At 37.1% G+C, this 7593-nt stretch overlaps 1 long non-coding RNA gene across 1 annotated transcript; it reads left to right on the top strand.

Moving 5' to 3' along the window:
• The first annotated feature begins 2807 nt into the window (after positions 1 to 2807).
• LOC131178552 (uncharacterized) lies at positions 2808 to 5168 on the top strand. The gene is made up of 3 exons (XR_009147460.1): positions 2808 to 3275; positions 4242 to 4298; positions 4872 to 5168. It is a non-coding gene; the product is annotated as an uncharacterized LOC131178552 (long non-coding RNA).
• The last annotated feature ends 2425 nt before the right edge of the window (positions 5169 to 7593 follow it).

Genomic DNA, 7593 nt, shown 5'->3' on the forward strand with positions numbered 1-7593 from the left:
AAATAGATGTAATATCTCTGTAAATCAAACACAGACAAATACACAATCTTTTCCTTCATTACTTGTATTCTTTCTTCTAACATGGTATCAGAGCCGTAAAGCTTTTATTTCTAGTTTCTAGGGTCTCTCTTCTCTCTTTATAACCTGTTCTGGTTCATTCTTTCATTCCTGTTATTATACCTTTTTTTTTTTCTCCTCATCTTGTTATCAATGGAGAAATCTAATATTTCAAAACCTATTGCAACAATTCTGACTGGTTCCAACTATAATCTTTGGGTTCAAGGAATGAAAAGTTTTTTTATAGGTCGCAAGCTTTGGCGTATTGTTACCGAAGATATCACTACGCCGACAAGAGAGAACGATGAAACTGATATAAAATTTGCTGATCATCTTGAGGATTAGGATAGTAAAAATCATCAGATCATCACCTGGTTTCGCAATACCTCTGTCTCGTCCATCCACATCCAATTTGCTAATTATGACTCTGCAAAAGAAATCTGGGATTTTTTGGCTAATCGATATCAGACCACTGGACTTGCCCACTATTATCAGTTGTGGACTACTCTTCATAATCTGAAATAAGAAGCAGGTCAATCTATGAATGATTTTCTTGCCCAGGTCCAACCCATTTGGAATCAAATATCTCAGGCCAAAATCAGTGAAGATCATGTTCATCTCATTCAAGTTCTAGTGGCTCTTCGATCAGAATACGAGGCCGTTCGAGCGTCCCTGCTACATCGAAATCCACTCCCATCATTGGATACTGCTATTCAAGAGATTATTTTTTAAGAGACTCGTCTCAATTTGGATAAAACTCCTCAATTTGAAACTGCTCTTGCAACTACTCGATCCTCACATCAGAAATTTGGCAATCAACTCTGTAAGAATTGTAATCAAATTAGTCATGCTTTTGCATATTGTCCTACTATAGAATGCAGATATTGTCATGGTTACGGTCATATTCTTGAATATTGTCCCACACGTCCTCCAAGACCAAAAGGAGGGCATTCTAAATTCAGAATGTCTCAAAGCTTGGATCTTCCTCTGTCACTGCTGTTGCTGCTACTGAGGGTTCTACTGCCATCACCATGAGTGATCTTGAGGCACTATTCAAATAGGTTATCTCTTCTAATTCTTTTGCTGCCATATCTGCCACTCTGGGTAATTCTTATTGACTTTTTGACTCTACATGTTGTAATCATATGACCACTAATATTAAATTCTTGTCTTCTGCAAAATCTGTATATTCCTTATCACCAATCCATACTGCAAATGGTACTAAAATGAACATCACACACACTGGTCCTGTGTCTACCTCAAATCTTCATCTCCTTGACACCTATTATATCCCTAATTTGGCACTTAATCTTATTTTTGTTGGTCAGTTGTGTGAAAAAGGACTAAATGTTATTTTTTCTCCCCATGGTGTCTAGGTACAGGATCCATAAACAGGACAGATTCTTGGGGAGGGTCGCAGAGTGGGTCGATTATTTGAGCTTGCATCTTTACATCTTCCTCAGAGATTTGTGTCTGCAGCTACAATCCCTAATTCCTCCATTCACCAATGGCATCTTCATCTTGGTCATGCTTCTGCCAGTAAAATTCAACATTTAATTTCTCGTGGATTATTAGGATCTACTAAGTTTGAGTCATTTAATTATTTAAATTATCAGCTTGTAAAACAACCTGCATTATCTTTTTCTCATAATAATACTACTTCAGACACTCCTTTTGGTTTAATTCATTCTGACATTTGGGGCCCTTCTTCTATTTCTTCAATAAATAGTTTTCGTTATTTTGTGATATTTATTGATGATTATTCTCGGTTTACTTGGATATATTTTTTGAAACATCGATCTGAGTTATCACAAATTTACATCACATTTGCAAAAATGATTAAAAGTCAGTTCTCTTGTGACATTAAAATTCTCTGAACAGACAATGCCATGGAATATTGGGATTCTTCTTTACTTCAGTTTCTTAGTCAACAAGGCACCGTTGTTCAACGTTCTTGTCCTCACACCTCTCAACAGAAGGGTGAGCTGAATGTAAGCATCGCCATATTCTTAATTCTGTCTGTACTCTTCTTCTTTCTACCTCATGTCCAGAAAAATGTTGGAGAGAAGTAGCTCTTCATGCTGTTTATATTATTAACCGTCTTCCTACCTTGGTTCTTCATAATTTATCTCCTTTTAAAAAGTTGTTTGGACAGCCTCCTGACTATTCCATCCTTAAACCTTTTGGATGTGTTTCTTTTGTTCTTTTACAACCTCATGAACATACCAAATTATAACCTCGTGCTCGTCTATGTTGTTTTCTTGGTTATGGCATTGAACACAAAGGGTATCGTTGTTGGGATCCTGTTTCTAATAAGTTACGCGTCTCTCATCATGTTACCTTTTGGGACAATACTATATTCTCTTCTCTTTTCAAATTTCATCACTCTGTCAATACTGACTCTCTATTTTTCACTGACTTCTCCAAAGAGTTATTTCTAAGTCCTGATCCAAGTGAATGTGATGTGCTCAATATTAGCCCAACTTGTAACAACCCTGAAAAAAAAAAATAAAAAAGGGGTGATTTGAGTTTGGCGTGTGACAGTGGGTTTCCACTGTCATTTCCAAACATAAAAAAAAAAAAAAAAAAGAAGAGAAAGCAAAAAACGTAGCAGACCCCCCCCCCCCCATTTTCACCTCCCTCACTCTATTTCTCTCACCTCTCCCTACCTCTTCCCTTCTTTTTCCGGCGAACCACCATTGCCGGCGACACCCACCAACACGGCACAACTCCGGCGACCCTCCAGTGGTGGCCAGAACTACCAGAAACGGCGGCAAGAGAGGGAGAAGAGAGAGAAAACGCGCGCACAGTGGGCAGCGGCTTTCCGGGCTGATTCCGGTTTCGTCCGACGTCCGATCGAGGCGATTCAGGTGGCGTTGGAAAGCTTGTTCCGAGAGCTTTCTTTTGATACCAATTTTGCAACAAATGGAGGTCGGATGAGTGAGATATGGAGGAGAGAAGTTTTGGGTTTTTCAAGCTTTTTCGTCAGATCTACGACGATCCGACCGTTGGATCGACGATCCGAGACCACTTATGGACTGAGGAAGAGGAGAGGAACATGGTGGTATGATCAAATCCGGCAAATGTCGCCGGCGACCGGCAGCCGGCCACCGTGCGCGGTGGTTCCAGCGGTGGCTCCGGTGGACTATGGAGATGATTCAACTTCCAGAGGCTTCCTCATAAATTTTTGGAATTTTTGAGACACAGATAAACTTCAGGTAAGACAATTTCTATTATTTCTCTGTCTGTGGAGCATAAATACAGTGTTTCTTAAACAGGAAAAATTGGAGAAAAATTCTAAGAAAAATATATGATGAAAGTAAAATTATTTGGAGATATTCTATGGTGTTTGTTGAATTTTTGAGTGATTGTAGAATATTTTTGAAAAATATAGATGGATTTTAGTTAGATTTTTAGCATATGGGCATATAAGATTATTTGAAATTTAGATAATTAAATTTTATATAATTGGTTGAAGCTTGAGGATGGAGGTTTAAATATGTGAATATTTAATTGGGTTGAATTAAGAATATATGATGAAAGTAAAATTATTTGGAGATATTCTATGGTGTTTGTTGAATTTTTGAGTGATTGTAGAATATTTTTGAAAAATATAGATGGATTTTAGTTAGATTTTTAGCATATGGGCATATAAGATTATTTGAAATTTAGATAATTAAATTTTATATAATTGGTTGAAGCTTGAGGATGGAGGTTTAAATATGTGAATATTTAATTGGGTTGAATTAAGAATATGTTAGATGTTGGAAACTTATGGAATCGAGTAAAATTCTTGAATAAAATATTCATGGGTGATTAGAAAATTACAATTCATTTTGCAATAGCCTTATAATATTATTAAGGATCCCGGGGCAAAATTTTAGAATTTTTAGAGCTTATTTGAGTGGATTTTTGAAAAATGTCAATTATAGGGACTAAAATGTAATTTTTAAGATTTTGAGTATTGTCTGATTTGGAGGGCCCAGGAGCGGCCATGTGATATTGATGAGATGTGATTGTGGAAATTAAGAATTTAGAAGTGTTATTTGAGCCTTTTTGCAGGTTGAGTAAGTCCTAGGTATAGGGGAAACTCTGCCGGATTTCCGGCATGAATTAGGCTGTCTATTGCCTCTTTAGAGTTTTATCTTAACTTAGTACTAATAAATTTATAATTTAATTATTAGGTGATCGAGGTCAGCTATTTTTCTACATCCAGCAGCCACAATAGTCATCGGTGTACTGTGAGTAAAATATTAATTTTAATTGTAATTTCACTATTATTATATGTTCAAGCATGCCCATGCATCACTTATATGCATATATCTATGTAAATAAACTTTAGGCACGCTTTATGTTGCATTCATAACTGTGAAAGTGCCATGTATGTTGTTGTGGTAATTTGGAGCAGTGTGTGTGCATTGGCATACATGTGATGTGGTATGGACTATGGATAAGACGGGTAGACACGGCTTGAGATCTTCGCTGGGACCCGGTCCTTCGGGGTAGACACGGCTTGAGTTCTTCGCTGGGACCCCAATTTGGTTTATTAAGCGAAAGTCCGGCTTGAGTTCTTCGCTGGCACAGGTTGGATTTAAGAGAGCTGTATAGGGGATCAGCTCCCATATATTATGATTGATATTACTGGGTGTGTGAGTGCTCCAAATTACCTTTTTGATATTATGATGTGAAATTATTGATGGTGTTGCATTTCACTCCACAAGATGCATTAGTTTTAGATAGTTATAGAGATTATGGTTAAAATTGATATTTTACTCTCTGAGTCGAACGCTCACTCCTGTTTAATATTTTTTCAGGCCACAGGAGGAGTTATTTTACAGAGCAACCTGTTTTCTTCCTCACAGGTTTAACGTCGATTATTTAATTGTTTTACTATCTTTTCTAAATTTAAAATCTAGAACTCCGCATGTGTTAGTAATAGTGTGGGCCTTGTTAGAAATTGTGTTAATTTAAAATTTTGAGACTAATAAATGAAGATTTATATGGTATTTAAACGGTTTGTAAATGAGGTAACAGGGTTGAGCGAGGCTCCCCTTATTTCAGTTTTTGATGGCTATCGGGTTGGGTTGACCCGAATAAAAATATTTTATTTTATTTAATTTTATTTACATGTTGGGCCTAAGTTTTGGGCCTTGGTTATGGATTTGAGAACAGTAAGGCTTACTACGGGCCTCGGGGGCTTTATGCGCCAGTCCTAGTGTTGGTCCTACCATAGGTTGGGTCGTGACAAAGTTGGTATCAGAGCTTAGGCTCTAGATTCATGGGAAATAATATAATTGGGAGTGTAAAAGGAGTCTTGTTAGGATGTTACATGCGGAGTATAGGATTCTGTTTCGTCTTTTTCTGTAATTCCTTGTTTCTAGATTCTGCGTTATACCTCAGGAACTATAAAAGTGCCTCAGTTAGTGTCTTGATTTTCGTGGAGTACATAGAAAGGTGAAATAGAGTTAGCAGACATGTTGAGGTCTATCATGAGGATATGTACTCCAATAAATACTATATTTTTATCAGTATGAGTTTAAATGGTGTGCCCATTTCGTGCAAGGCACGAGTACATAAAAGTGAGTCTTGAAAGTACAGTTGGCCTAGATAAGGATGAGGATACCACTGCTGGCAATCATCAGTAGATGACCCAGTCAGAATAAGTTTTTGATAATAGAAGATTCAAGAGAGATAAGAAATTGGGAGACCTAGTCTGTCGGGACGTATCGTAGTAACTATACAATGTTCTCGATGTCTGCTCTGTAAGCTGCAGATTACAGTACCGACATGAGATTATTGTGTAGAGCTACGTGCATCCCCGTGGTGCTCCCTAATGAGGGTGTTTGCGGATGGCTTCTGTTTTGGTACAGTTATGCCAGAACAGAGTTCTATATCTGCAGAGGAGTTGGGAACTCCTAGTTAGGGTCCTAGAGTTAGAATATTGAAAGGTCACAGTTGGGTGATAACTAGAGTCAATGACTCAGTTACCCTAGCATGAGCTAGAGTTACATCAAGAGTTGCCATCAGACCAGAGGTTTCGGATTAGTTGCAAAGTAAACGTGACACTTATAGAGTGAGATCATCTAGTCTTCAGTGTGGAATTTTGGATCATTTTTGTAGTACGACAGATGTTTTTGCTTAGAGTTTAGTGAGAATAGTATACCTTGTGTGTGTCAGTAAGGTGTAAAGTACAACTCTACTACCTAGAGAAGGTCGAAACTATGAATTGATGATTTACAGAGCTATGATATGATAAGAGAGACATTAATTTGACATGGTTTTGGGCAAGGTGGTAAATGTAGTACCTTTGTTGCAGCAAGTTAGGGTATAGTCCTATCTTTTCAGAAGGGATCGAAAGTTATTATTAACAATGGGGACCAACAAAATAGTGCCCCAGATGGGACTGTAGAGTGTGGTAGAGAGTAGTTGGCCCGGGTATCCTGCAGAGGATATAAGTTCATTATAGGAATCATATATAATCAGATCATGATGGATGTAAATCCTTTGAATTGGATGACAGGTTTGGGTGCCCGGAATCTTAAGTTTTGGCGAATTGAGTAAACATAGAAAAATAATAATAATAATAATAATATAAATAAAATTAAAAACAATTCCTTTAGGGGTAGTAAAGGGTATTATAAGCTAAAGGATAAAGAAAGAAAATCATCAAATAAAGGTATGACTGCAATTTCCGAGTTCCTTTCTAACTTCATATTGTTCAAAACAATAGTATAATCTAATTATAATAGTATTAAGAGAAATAAATTAGGGAAGATAAATTACAGAAGGCCAATGGATAGAGAAAGTGCAGAATGAAGGTTTGGACAATTGATTGCAGATGCAATATAATCTAAATACCAGTGGAAGTACTAACTAGAGTGGTCAAAGGACCAAATCTGAGTAGCAAAGATATATGATAACGTGGTAGAGACTCTGAAAGATATAGTTAGCAGGTACAGCTGTCATGTTAGGAAGAAGAATGGAACCAGGGATAGAATAGTCAATTTCTATTTTGGGTAAGACAAAGGAAATAAACGGAAGGACAACTTGAAGAGCGCATAATAAAAGGAACAAAGTTAAGATATAGGGTAGGCTAAGTGTTATTCTTGGCAAGGTGAATGACAAGGACGGAGAACCCAAAATGGGACCACATTCGTGAGAACAATGATGGAGGTATGGAATACAATAATAATGAGTAAATGCTAGAAGGTGTGCGATGGTATTGCGGACTACCTAATTAGGTAGAGAAAGAGAAGTTAGTAAGCAGTAAGTTGAATAAAAATTAATCTAAGGGATCGAATAGGTATGATGAGTGGAAAGAATGATAGATAATGACACATAGGCTTTAGGTTAGACCTTTGAGATAGTGAGAAGGTAGTTAGGGGTTCGTTATGAATGATAAGCAAACATTTTTAATGTGACCAACAGAATCACTTTGCAGTGAAGCAATAACGACAGAATAACAGTAGCAGTAGAACGAGAAATGACAAGTCTGGGTGGTTATATATCACTAGAAAGTTCAAGCATCAAATTAAT

This window comes from Hevea brasiliensis, chromosome 3, assembly GCF_030052815.1.
Source record: "Hevea brasiliensis isolate MT/VB/25A 57/8 chromosome 3, ASM3005281v1, whole genome shotgun sequence".
In the NCBI taxonomy this organism is placed as follows: Eukaryota; Viridiplantae; Streptophyta; class Magnoliopsida; order Malpighiales; family Euphorbiaceae; genus Hevea; species Hevea brasiliensis.